The sequence below is a fragment of the Chiloscyllium plagiosum genome, chromosome 12 (genome assembly GCF_004010195.1).
Source record: "Chiloscyllium plagiosum isolate BGI_BamShark_2017 chromosome 12, ASM401019v2, whole genome shotgun sequence".
Lineage (NCBI taxonomy): Eukaryota > Metazoa > Chordata > Chondrichthyes > Orectolobiformes > Hemiscylliidae > Chiloscyllium > Chiloscyllium plagiosum.
The window spans coordinates 70,039,604-70,053,749 of record NC_057721.1 but is presented as its reverse complement, the minus strand read 5'-3'; the positions used below and the strand labels follow the sequence as shown (position 1 = coordinate 70,053,749).

The 14,146-nt window shown below is 43.6% G+C and overlaps 1 pseudogene; it reads left to right on the top strand.

Moving 5' to 3' along the window:
- LOC122554843 overlaps nucleotides 1-12,345 on the top strand; it is a 42,832-nt pseudogene extending 30,487 nt beyond the window's left edge.
- The last annotated feature ends 1,801 nt before the right edge of the window (nucleotides 12,346-14,146 follow it).

The window sequence follows — 14,146 nt, the reverse complement described above, 5'->3', positions numbered from 1 at the left end:
AGTCTGAAAAACAACCCTCCACCACCACCCTCTGTCTTCTACCTTGAGCCAGTTCTGTATCCAAATGGCTAGTTCTCCCTGTATTCCATGAGATCTAACCTTGCTAATCAGTCTCCCATGGGGAACCTTGTCGAATGCCTTACTGAAGTCCATATAGATCACATCTACTGCTCTGCCCTCAATCTTCTTTGTTACTACTTCAAAAAACTCAATCAAGTTTCTGAGACATGATTTCCCACGCACAAAGCCATGTTGACTATCCCGAATCAGTCCTTGCCTTTCCAAATACAAAAACTCCATTGAGTATAAACTCACAGTCCTCAAACGTTCCTCATATGCTAAGCTTTTCATTCCTGAGACCATTCTTGTGAATCTCCTCTGAACATGCTGCAGGGCCAGTACATCCTTCTTGAGATATGGGGCCCAAAACTGCATATAATACTCCAAATGTGGTCTGACCAGAGCCCTATAGAGCCTCAGAAGTATTTCCCTGCTTTTATATTCAAGTCCTGTCAAAATAAATGCCATCATTGCATTTGCCTTCCGAACTGCTGACTCAACCTGCAAGTTTAAGTTGAGAAAATCCTGGACTAGAACTCCCAAGTCTCTTTGCACTTCAGACTTCTGAATTTTCTCCCCATTTAGAAAATAGTCCATGCCTCTATTCTTCTTATCAAAGTGCATGAGCTCACACTTTCCCATGTTGTACTCCATCTGCCACTTCTTTACCCACTCTCCTAACCTGTCCAAATCCTTCTGCAGCCTCCCCGCCTTGTCAATATTACATGTCCCGCTACCTATCTTTGTATCAATTGCAATCTTAGCAAGAATGCACTCAGTTCCTTCATCTAGATCATTAATGTATAAAGTGAGAAGTTGTGGTCCCAACACTGAGTCTTGTGGAACACCACTTGTCACCAGCTGCCATCCTGAGAAGGACCCTTTTATCTCCACTCTCTGCTTTCTGCCAGACAGCCAAGCTTCTATACATGCTAGCACCTTGCCTCTGACACCATGGGCCCTTTTCTTACTCAGTCGCCTCCTGTGTGGCACGTTGTCACAGACCTCCTTGAAGTCCAGGTAGATAACGTCCATTGGTTCTCCTTGGTCTAACCTGCTCGTTAGTTCCTCAAAGAACTCTCGCAGATTTTTCAGGCCTGACCTCCCCTTGATGAAACCATGTTGATTAGTCCTATTTTACCATACACATCCAAGTATTCAGAAATTTCATCCTCCACGATGGATTCCAGGATCTTACCCATAATCGAGATTAAGCTTATTGGTCTATAATTTTACATCTTCTGTCTTGCTCCTTTTTTAAACAGGAGTGTCATGTTAGTGATTTTCCAGTCCTTTGGGACCATTGTTTATTCTAGTGATTCCTGAAAGATTATTAATGCCTCCACTATCTCTTTAGCTATCTCCCTTAGAACTAATCTAATCTAGTATGGGCGGCACAGTGGCACAGTGGTTAGCCCCGCCTCAGGCGACTGACTGTGTGGAGTCAGTGCCTGCGTGGGTTTCCTCTGGATGCTCTGGATTCCTCCCACAGTCCAAAAATGTGCAGGTTAGGTGAATTGGCCAGGCTAAATTACCCATAGTGTTAGGTGAAGGGGTAAATGTAGGGGAATGGGTCTGGGTGGGTTGCGCTTCGGCGGGTCAGTGTGGATTTGTTTGGTGAAAGGGCCTTTTTCCACACTGTAAGTAATCTAAATTCTGGAATGTAGTCCATCTGGTCCAGGTGATTTACTCAACTTCAAGCTGTTCAGTTTTTCTAGTGCCTTCTCCTTGGTGATGGCCACCATACTCAGCTCTCTAGAATCTTTGGGAAATTACTCATGTCTTCCACCTCCCCGACAGTACCCTTCCACCGACACTCTCATTCGTTTGGCTGACCTGATCCTCACCTTTAACAATTTTTCCTTTGAATCCTCCCATGAAAGGGGTAGCCATAAGCACCTGTATGGGCCCCAGCTATGCCTGTCTCTTTGTCAGCTATGCAGAACAGTCCATCTTCCGTAGTTACACCGGCACTACTCCCCACCTCTTCTTCCACTACATTGATGACTGCATCAGCGCCACCTCGTGCTCCTGTGAGGAGGTTGCGCAGTTAATCACCTTCACCAACACATTCCACCCTGACCTTAAATTCACCTGGATCATCTCTGACACCTCCCTCCCCTTCCTGGACCTCTCCATCTCCATTAATGACGACTGGCTTGACACTGACATTTTTTACAAACCCACCAGCTCCCACAGCTACTTGGATTACACCTCTTCCCACCCTACCTCCTGCAAAAATGCCATCCTGTATTCCCAATTCCTCCGCCTCCACTGTATCTGCGCCCAGGATGACCAGTTCCACCACAGAACACACCAAATGGCTTCCTTCTTTAAAGACCACAGTTTTCCTTCCCACGTAGTTGAAGATGCCCTCCAATACATCTCATCCACATCCCGCACCTCCGCCCTCAAACCCCACCCCTCCAACCATAACAAGGACAGAACCCCCCTGGTCCTCATCTTCCACCCTACCGACCTTTGCACAAACTGCATCATCCACTGACATTTCTGCCACCTCCAAAAGGACCCCACCACCAGGGATATATTTCCCTCCCCACCCCTTTCCGCTTTCTGCAAAGACCATTCCCTCCGTGACTATCTGGTCAGGTCCACGCTCCCCAAGAACCCACCCTCCCTTCCTGGCACCTTCCCATGCCACTACAGGAATTGCAAAACCTGCGCCCACACCTCCTCCCTCACCTCCATCCAAGGCCCCAAAGGAGCCTTCCACATCCATCAAGGTTTCACCTACACATCCACCAATGTCATTTATTGTATCCGTTGCTCCCAATGCGGTCTTCTCTACATTGGGGAGACAGAACGCTTTCTCGCAGAGCACTTTAGAGAACATCTCCGGAACACCCGCACCAATCAACCACACCGCCCTGTGGCCCAACATTTCAACTCCCCCTCCCACTCTGCCAAGGACATGCAAGTCCTGGGCCTCCTCCACAGCCACTCCCTCACCACCCGATGCCTGGAGGAAGAATGCCTCATCTTCCGCCTCGGAACCCTTCAACTGCAGGGCATTAATGTGAATTTCACCAGTTTCCTCATTTCCCCTTCCCCCACCTTACCCCAGTTCCAAACTTCCAGCTCAGCACCATCCTCAAGACCTGTCCTTCCTGCCAATCTTCCTTCCCACCCATTCACTCCACCCTCTTCTCTGACCTATCACCTTCATCCCCACCCCCATCCACCTATTGTACTCTTTGCTGCCTTCTCTCCAGCCTCAACGCCCTCTCATTTATCTCTCCATCCCAGAGGCTCCCTGCCTTCATTCCTGTTGAAGGGCTTTTGCCCGAAACGTCGATTTCCCTGCTCCTCAGATGCTGCCTGACCTGCTGTGCTTTTCCAGCGCATCTCTAATCTAGACTGTTCCACTGTAGAGACTGACACAAAATAATTAATCAGTTCCTCAGCCATTTCCTTGTTCCCCATTGCTATTTCTTCAGCGTCATTTTCTAATGGCCATTTTTGCCTCGCTTTGCCCTTTACATATCTAAAGAAAATCTAACAGTCTTCCTTTATATTACTGGCTAGCTTACACTCATATTTAATCTTCTGCCTCCTTGTTTTTTTTTTGTTGCCCTCTGTTGGTCTTTGTAAGTTTCTCAATCCTCTGGTTTCCCACAGTTCTTCGCTACCTTATAAGCTTTCTCTAATGTTTTTGTGCTATCCCTGACTTCCCTCGTCAGCCATGGTTGCCTCATTATCCCTGTACCACGTTACTTTTTCCTTGAGATGAATCTCTGTTGTGTCCAACTTAATTACTTCCAGAAACTCCCACTATTCCACTGTCAATTCTACCCAGCTGTTCCTCTCCCTGTCAATTCTACCCAGCTGCTTCCTCATGCCTCTGCAGTTGCCTTTATTCGGCTGCAATACCATTATCTCTGATACTATATTTTCTGGCTCAAATTGCAGAGTAAATTCAACTATGTCATGATCACTGTCTCCTAAGGGTTCCTTTACCTTAAGCTCCCTTATCAAGTCTGCCTCATCATACAACACTAAACCCAATATTGCCTGTTCCCTAGTGGGCTCCACCACAAGCTGTTCCAAAAAGCCATAGAACTTAGAAAACAGAAAAGTACAGCACAGAACAGACCCTTTGGCCCACGATTGTTGTGCTGAGGATCAATCCTAATCTAAAATAAAATAATCTAACCTACACACCCCTCAATTCACTGCTATCCATGTGCATGTCCAGCAGTCACTTAAATGTCCCCAGTGACTCTGCTTCCACCACCAGCGCTGGCAACGCATTCCATGCGTTCACAACTCTCTGTGTAAAGAATCTACCTCTGATGTCCCCTTTATATCTTTCCCTTAACACCTTAAAACTATAACCCCTTGTAGTAGTCAATCCTGTCCTAGGGAAAAGTCTCTGACTAATGACTCTATCCATGCCTCTCATTGCCTTGTACACCTCGATCAGATCACCTCTCTTCCTCCTTCACTCCAGAGAGAAAAGTCCGAGCTCAGTCAGCCTCTCCTCATAAGATAAGCCCTCCAGTCCAGGCAGCATCCTGGTAAACCTCCTCACTCCAACCTATGGTGATTTTTTTCACCTTTGTGCTTTCTCAATTCGACCCACAAAGATTCTTCACCATCTGACCCTACTTTGTTTCTTATTATGGATTTAATTTAATTTCTTACTAACAAGGCAACCCCACCCCTTCTGCCCATCTTTCCAATAGGATATATATGCTTGAACATTCAGCTCCCAATCCTGATCCTCATGCAGCCGCATCTCCATGATGCCCACCACATCATACCTGTCAATGTCGATCTGCTCCACAAGCTCATTTACTTTATTCCTTATACTGCATGCTTTCATATGTAACACCTTCAATCCTGTATTAACCGTTGCTTTTTTCATTGTCATTCGTTTGTCCAGTCTACTGGAAGTTTACTTGCTAATCCTTTCCATACACTGTCCTATTTGTGTCTGTGTTGGAGATTTTAATACCTTTCCTGAGTTAGATTAGATTCACATTCAACAAGTCCACACCGACCCTCCATAGAGTAACTCACCCAGGCCCATTCCCCTACATTCATCCCAGACTAATGCACCTCACCTACACATCACTGAACACTGTGGGCAATTTAGCCTGGCCAATTCACCTAACCTGCATTTCTATGGATTGTGGAAGGAAACCGGACCACCAGAGGAAACCCACACAGACACAGGGAGAATGTGTAAACTCCACACAGACAGTCGCCTGAGGGTGGAATCGGATCTGGGTCCCCTGGCGCTGTGAGGCAACAGTGATGACCACTGACCCACCATGCTGCCTTTTGATTTTTAATTTCGCTCCTAGCTGTTCATACTCCCTAAGTAGAACCTCTGCCCTAGTTTTATTTATGTCGTCAGTACCTACATGGACCACAACCACTGGATCTTTACCCTCCCACTCCAAGTTCCTCTGCAGCCCAGGTGAGATATCCAGAACCTGAGCAGCTGGCAGGCAACATAACCTTTGGGACTCTCGATCCTGGTCAAAGAGAATAGTGTCTATGCCCCTAACCATACCAGTCCCATTTTCTAGCACTTAGCCCATATCCCCCTGATCCCTTCCTATTCATAAACCCATCCAGGTGCCTTTTAAATATTGTATTTGTACTAGTCTCCACGACTTCCTCTGGCATAAACATTCCATATACATACCATTTTCTGCTTGAAAATGTTCCCTCTTCGGTCCCTTTTAAATCTTTCACCTCTCACCTTAAACCTATGCCCTTTAGTTTTAGACTTCAATACTCTGGGGAAAAGACTTTGTCTATTCATCCTATCTATACCACTTATGACTTAATAAACTTCTATAAGCCCACCCCACTGCCTCTGACACTCCAGGAAAAATAGCCCCAGCCTGTTCAGCCTCTCCCAGCAGCTCTAACCCTCCAACCCTGGCAATATCCTTGTAAAGTTTTCCTGAATCTTTTTAAGTTTTACAACATCTTTCCTATAGCAAGGAGAATAGAATTGAATGCAGTATTCCAAAAGTGACCGAACTATTGTCCTGTACAGCCACAACATGACCTCCCAACTTCTATATACAATGCACTGACCAATCAAGGAAAGCATACTAAACACCTCCTTCACTATGCTGTGTATTTGTGACTCCACTTTCAAGGAGCTACAAACCTGCATTTCAAGGTCTTTTTGTCTGACAACTTAACGATGATGATTATTTCCCATCAGTTATTCATTGGAAAAGTCCAAAATATTAACTCAAACATAGCAGCCTGAGACAGTTAGCCAGAGACTTGCTTTAATAAAGGTGTCAGTCCCATTTAAATGGCACGAGCAACGACTGTTTCCATCATGAAATTCTAAAATGACTGTCCAAGTGAGTTTGCAGGTTCTGCCCATCATGAGGGTCCTTATGTAAATACAGGGTTCTTATTAATATATTTTAACGATGTTGTGTTTGTTTCAGGTGACCATCAGGGATAGTTAATGGGCTGTCAAACCAATTGGGTAGGCTTCTGCTTAGACATGGTACTGCAAAACTGGGCTCCATGAGACCTATTTCAAACCCAAGAAAAGGCTATAACCAATGAGGAGAAAATGAGGACTGCAGATGCTGGAGATCAGAGTCAAAGAGTGTGGTGCTGAAAGAGCACAGACACTGAGGCAGCATCTGAGGAGCAGGAGAATTTCAGGCATTCCTGATGAAGAGCTTACGCCCGAAATGTTGATTCTGCTGTTCCTTGGATGCTTCCAAGAAAAGGCTCCACATCTGCATCCCCCTGTGTTTGTGCAACAACTGACTTTTGGTGGGTTAGGCTGTCTCCAAATGGAAACAAATATTGCATTTAAGATTATGGATGTTTAACAGTGTCCAGGAAAGAAAAAGATCATTGCACACCATCCGACCAGTTCCATACTGAGCAACATGTTGGCTTATCTCCCCTGCAAAGTAAGATTGATGAAATTCGTGAGATCCAGGAACAGAAAGCCAAGCAGATGCTGAAGACTGTATTCCAGATGGAGAAAATGGTCTACAGTCAGGACATCATTTATTCCAAAAATCTGAACCAAATCCAAATTGAGCACAAGTTAGAAGAGGAGCAGAACAAGCAGATTTCTCTCAACATTAATGCCGCTGAAATGTCCATTCATTTAGAACCTATCTCCTGGTGAGCTGTACAATTCCATCTTTAATGATAAACCAACAGAGTCATTCTACTCGCTGTTCATGGTTGAATGTTGCTTTGACTTCATGTTATACATGTGAAAGGCAGTTAAATGTGTGCCAGGCACAAGACAATATCTCTGCAAAGCGCAAAAGGTGAGGTGGATAATGGCACTGAGGAGGGAGAGCAGCTCAAATTCAATAAGAAATATTTGTGTCACTTGGTCAAAGAGCTTGGGTGCCTAAAGCAACATATATTTTAACTGCAGACTCTTTTCATTCCATGAATTAACAGAAATAATTATCTCCATCATTAATAGGAGCCAGCTTATTTTTAAACTGGATCTAGTTCTAGATTTCAACTACACAGCCTCGTAGGATACGATATCTCAAAGTCCACACATCAGATCCTCTCAGAATCTTATCTATTTCAAGACGATCACTTCTCATTCTTTGAAAGTCCAATGATTATCAGCACAACTGTCCCTCGTCATCAGGCGTTTGTCCCAGGAATTAGCTGAGTGAGCTACCTTTTCTCTGTGTGTATATGCTGACTTTGTGATTAGTGCAAAAACTTATCCAGACCCCTCTATTCTTCAGCATTTGGCAGTTTTTTTTTCCATGGGAGTAATATTCTCCTTTTCTATTCTTCCTTTCAATGTGGACAACCTTGCTTTCCCACATTATACTTCACCTGATAAGTTTTTCCCCACTCACTCCAGCTCTCCGAATCCCTTTACTTTCCCTTTGTCTCCTGCTCACAGATTGTTTCTGACCAACAGAAAAGTTGGTTTCTCCTGAGAAATTATATATTATTGAGAGCTCAACATAGATCTCTGTAGCACCCCTCTAGTTATAGTTTGCCAACTTGAAAATTACCCATTTATCGCGACTTCCTTTCATATTAGTCAGCTGATCCTCTATGCATGGTAATGTGTCACTCCCAAAATCACAAGTTCTTAACTTACGTAGTAACCTTTTTTGTGGCACCTAATCATGTGCCTCTTGGGAATCCAATTGCAAGAAATCTACCAGCTCCCCTTTATCCATCCTGGATGTTTCCCGTTCAAAGAATACTAATAACTTATTCAACCACAATTGTTTTATAGATTAGATTCCCTACAGTGTGGAAACAGGCCCTTCAGGCCAACAAGTCCACACCAACTCACCCAGACCCAGTTCCCTCTAACTAATGCACCTAACACTATAGGCTATTTAGCATAGCCAATCTACCTGACCTACACATCTCTGGATTGTGGGAGGAAACTGGAACGCCCAGAGGAAACCCACACAGACACAGGGAGAATGTGCAAACTCCACACAGACAGTCACCCGAGGCTGGAATTGAACCTGGGACCTTGGTGCTGTGAGGCAGCAGTGCTAACCACTGAGCCACCCCTTATATTTTAGGATGTTTACTATAACAAAAAATCTCTATGTTTTTAAAACATTAAATAGTATTAAACTAATATGCTATCCTACATTAATGCAACTTGAAACTTCAAGTCACATTTACAGGTTAGATTATTTGGAAAACAATGGACAGTGTTATGATTGCTTAACTGTTAATTCAGAGACCTGGGGTCCTGTATTCGAATATCAGCTCAGCTATGGTAGAATTGAATTCAATAAAAATCTGGAAGTAAGAGTCTAATGATGTTCACAAATGTGTTGTGGGTAAAACAACCTGGTTCATTAATATCCTTTAGGAAAGGAAACTGCCATCCTTACCTGGTCTGGTCTCTATATGACTGCACACACACAGCAACTTGGTTGACTCTTAGCTGCCATCTGGGCAATTAAATGTTGGCTTAGCCAGTGATGCCTTCCTCCTGTTAAAGTATAAAAAAAAACTTGTAGTAGATTGTTGAAAAGAACACCTGGGAGCTATAGACCAGAAAGCCTAACATCCATGGGAGGTAAGTTACTTGAGATGATTCTGAGATAAGATACATGCTTTCGGAAAGACAGGGTTTGATTAGGAATAGTCATCATAGCTTTGTCCATGGGAGATCATGCCTCACAAATTTGTTAGAGTTCTTTGATGAAGTGACCATTAAGATTGACAAGTGCAGGGCGGTAGATGTAGTCTATATGGATTTCAGTAAGGGTCCACAAGATACGCTGCTCTGGAAGGTTAGATTGCATGGAATCCAGGGGGAGCTGGCAAACTAGATACACAATTGGCTTGAGCAAAAGGTAATACTGGAAGGCTGCATGTCAGACTGGAGGCCAATGACTATTGGAGTGCCTGAGTGTTCGGTGCTGAGTCCATTGCTGTTTGTTATGTATATCAATGACTTGGATGAGAATATTGTTATGGACTAGGCCAGACCGCTCAAAACATTCTTGAGCAGGCAACCCAGACCATAACTTTGAAATTTGTTTTGGTAAGTGTACAGTGAGAGCTACCCGGAGTAAGCTAGCTAGGTTAACTACCAGGTTTTAAAACAGACAGAAATTTATTCGCAAAATTACACAATGAGAACCCCTACAGAACTCAGTCTATCCAAACTTGACTCAATTATGCTGTTCTGAACTTACACAACAGTCCCAATAAGCAAACCCCCTTAAAACACAGATAAAAAATGGAACAGATGCTTACAGTTGAAGTTAGAAGAGTAGAAAGAGAGAGAGTTTCCACACAGCTCACTGTTGAACTCCCAACTAGTTCTGGACTGAACTGCTCAGCTAGAGACCTGACCACTCCCCTTTCATTGTACAGGTCACTTCTAAAACATGACCACTTTGGCCTGAAGTCTCATCTGTTTACGTATAAACAAAAATGCCTCTTAATATCCTTTAATCTCTGTACCAAACTGTCAAATGCCTCTTAATATCCTTTAATCTCTGTACCAAACTGTCTAATTGGATGTTTACGGCCCCTCTGAAATAACCAAGGACATAGTATCGTTGAGAAAAGGAACAGCTTTTAGAAAAAAGGAACCAGCTTTGTGACAATATACAGGGCATGATTAGTAAGTTTGCAGATGACACTAAAATAGGAGATATCTTGGACAGTGGGGAATGTTGTCAGAAATTGCAGTAGGATCTTAATCAGCTGGGAAATGGAAAATGGAGTTTAATACAGATAACTGTGAAGTCTTGCACTTTGGAAAGTCAAATCAAGATAGGTGTTTCATGGTAAATGGTAAGTTCCTAAGGCATGTAGTGGAACAGAAGACCTTGGAGTTCAAGTGCACGATTCTCTAAAGTGGAGTCACAGGTAGACAAGGCAGTAAAGAAGGCTTTCGGCACGCTGACCTTCATCAGTCAGGGCACTGAGTATAGAAGTTGGGAAATTATGTTGCGGTTGTACAGGATGTTGGTGAGGCTGCACTTGGAGTATTGTGTTCAGTTTTGGTAACCTTGTTTTAGGAAGGATGTTGTTAAACTGGAAAGAGTGCAGAAGAAATTTACAAGGATGTTGCCAGGACTCAAGGGTCTGAGTTATATAGGGAGACGTTGGACAAGTTAGGAGTTTTTTCTTTAGAGCATAAGAGACTGAGGGGAACCTTACAGAGGTGTGTACGATCATGAGGGGCATGGATAGGGTGAATGCACTTCGTCTTTCTCCCAAGGTTGGGGAATCGAGGACTAGAGGGCATCAGTTTAAGGTTAGAGGGAAATAATAAAAGGGAACCTGAGGGGTAACGTTTTTACACATAGGGTGGTATGCATATGGAATGAGCTACCCGTGGATGTGGTTGAGGCGGGTACATTACCGACATTTAAAAGGCATTTGGAAAAAACATGGATAGGAAAGGTTTAGGAGCACAAGTGCTGGAAATGGGGTTAGCGTTGATGGACATTTTGGTCAGCATGGACCAGTTTGGGCTGAAGGGCCTGTCTCCAAGCTGTAGGACTCTATGACTCTATCACTCTATATGAAGCCATGTAGTTGAAGTCCAAAATTTCTCACATTGTACAACTTGTTTATTCTTGTGATACACTGAAACAAATTGTCTGGGAAGTGCCTTCACTCAGACTCCAGAGGACAGTCTAATGGACTTCCAGCAGCAAGACACCTTTATGTACTTCCTTGGTCTTTAAACCTCAATGAGTTCCATTTCTTCAAACAGGAAATGCATTACCATCAACATTGTACCTGACAATTAACAAACAGTCTCTCCCACTGCTTCACCCAGCAGCCATTGTTTTTAGTCTTCCCCTTCAGGCCTTTTTGTCTGATTCTGAGTGTCTATATCCAAAACCTAATGGTCAGTTGCCCTTTAGTTATTTCAAATTTTAACACTGGTTTCAACGTAAGCCTCTGAACTCATGTGTCTGTTGCTGGGTGGATTGATTTCCATTTGATTTCCCCTTGATACCCCCATACTATTCAACACCAGCACCATTGAAGAACCTCATTTACCTCAAATTAAAAGGGTCAGTTTAAAATGTAACCACTTAGAAAGTCTGCAATTCATAACCGTTTTATCCTCATGGGGCAAAGCATAACTTGAGGCCATTATTACAAGACAGTCGCCAAGAGATTCAAAAGCAATTCACGTGGAACTTGCACCAAAAGTGGTGAGAAAATTGAACTCGTGGTCACAAGGAGTGATTGAAGTGTGTAGTACAGCTATATTGAAGGGAAAGTTTAACGGGTATATTGGGAAGAAGAGAATAGAGTGTGACAATGGTATATTTATATTAGAAAGGATGGGAGGAGAGCCAAGTGGAGAATAAACACTGGCACAGACCGGTTGAATCAAATTGCCCTTTTCTCTGTGCTACATAATCCAGTGTGAGCTTACAGAACAAGGCCACAGAGCTCCGAGGAGAAAAGTGTTGATGGTGAATCTACTTCTGTGTTTCAGATTGCTTCAAACCGACTGGCGGACCTGGTCCCCATGGTCATTCGATACTACCTCCTGCAGGAGTATGCAAACAAGCTGCAGCGTAACTTACTGCAGTTGCTGCAGGGTCAGCAGCGGATGGAGGAGCTGCTGATGGAAGAGGAAGATATCTTTGAGAAGCGCAGGTTTCTGAGCAGTCGCTTGAAAAGGTTGAGAAAAGCCCGTCAGATCTTGACCATGTGTTGAAGCAAACCATCTGCCAATAGAGTTAATGCATAGTCAATAAACTACAAAGGGTTTGAGAGTTGGTGACCTCCAAATAGAAGTCTTGGAGAGAATATACCCTCCTCTAGCTTATCTCTCCACCCTTCAGGCCCTCTGCCTTTATTCCTGATGAAGGGCTTTTGCCCGAAACGTCGATTTTACTGCTCCTCGGATGCTGCCTGAAATGCTGTGCTCTTCCAGCACCACTAATCCAGATCTTGACCATGTGTTAAAGCAAACCATCCGTCAACAAATTTAATACATAGTCAATATAGAGTCATAAATCTGTACATTATGGAAATAGACCTTTTGGTCCAATTCATCCATGCCAACCAGATATCCCAAACTAATCTAGTCCCATTTTCCAGCATGTGTCCCATATCCCGGTAAACATTTCCTATCATGAACCTATCCAAGTGCCTTTTAAATGTTGTAATTGTACCAGCCTCTACCACTTCCCCTGGCAGCTCATTCCATACATGCACCACAGTCTGCTGGAAAAAAGTTGACCCTCAGGTCCTTTTTAAATCTTTCACCTCTCACCTTAAACCAATGCCCCCTACATTTAGACTCCCCTACCCTCAGGAAAAGACCCTGGATCTCCACTTTATCCAGGCCCCACATGATTTTATAAACATCTATAAGGTCACCCTTCGGCCTCTGATGCTCCAGGGAAACCAGCCCCAGCCTATTCAACCCCTCTCTATAGCTCAAACCCTCCAACCCTGGAAACATCCTTGTAAATCTTTTCTGAACCTTTTTAGGTTTCACAATATCTTTCCTACAGCAGGGAGACCAGAATTGCACACAATATTCCAAAAGTTGTCTAACCAACGTCCTGTACAGCTGCAACGTGACCTCCTAACTCCTATATTCAATACATTGACCAATACAGGAAGTGTACCAAAAGCCTTCTTCACTCCTATGTCTATTTGTGACTCCACTTTCAAGGAATTATGAACTTGTACTCCAAGGTCTCTTTGTTTGGCAACGTTCCCCAGGACCTTTCCATTAAGTGTATTAGCCCTGCCCTGATTTGCCTTTCCAAAATGCAGCACCTCATGTTTATTTAATTTAAGCACCATTTGTCACTCCTCGGCTCATCTGATTGAGGTTCTGTTGTACTCTGAGGTAACTTGCTTCGCTGTCCTCCACACCATCAATTTAGGTGCCATTTGCAAACTTTCTAACCAAGCTACAAAGTGTTTGAAAGTTGGTGATCTCCGTTTGGAATTCTTTGGAGGAAACATGCCCATGAGAAAAAAAATTCTTGTCTTTTGCCATTGTATTCACCCATCTGTGAAATAAGTGAGAATGGAAGGCTAAGGCTATTCAACCCCTCGTGTCTGTTCTGCTCGTTATATCATAGCGGATCAATGTCTTAACTTCATCCATCCATTTCCATCTGTATTTCTACCTATCCTTGCAAGATAAACATCTCATGTTATTAGGTTTAGAATTATCATCGAATCAGGGAATTGTTCAGTGCAGAAGGAAGCTGTTTGGCCCAGACAATTGTACCTTGGACTGAAACAGAAAATGCTAGAGAAACTCAGCAGGTCTGGCAGCATCTGTGGAGTAAAAAGCAGAATTAACGTTTCGCGTCCAGTGACCATTTGTTGAAACTCTCAACCTCTATACATTTTTGATGGATCTGGGAAGAAAGCTTTTGATTTCTTCTAATCTTTGAATGAAGAAGCGTGTTTCTCCATGTCTCTAATCTAGTTACACCTCCATCCTCCCCCCACCCCTGCCCCCGCCACATGTTCTGGATTTGCCCAACAGAAGAAATTATTTCTTTCTTTCCATCTTGTCAATTTTATTCAATCATCTTAAACACCTCCATTAGATCATACGTAATTATTTACAGTA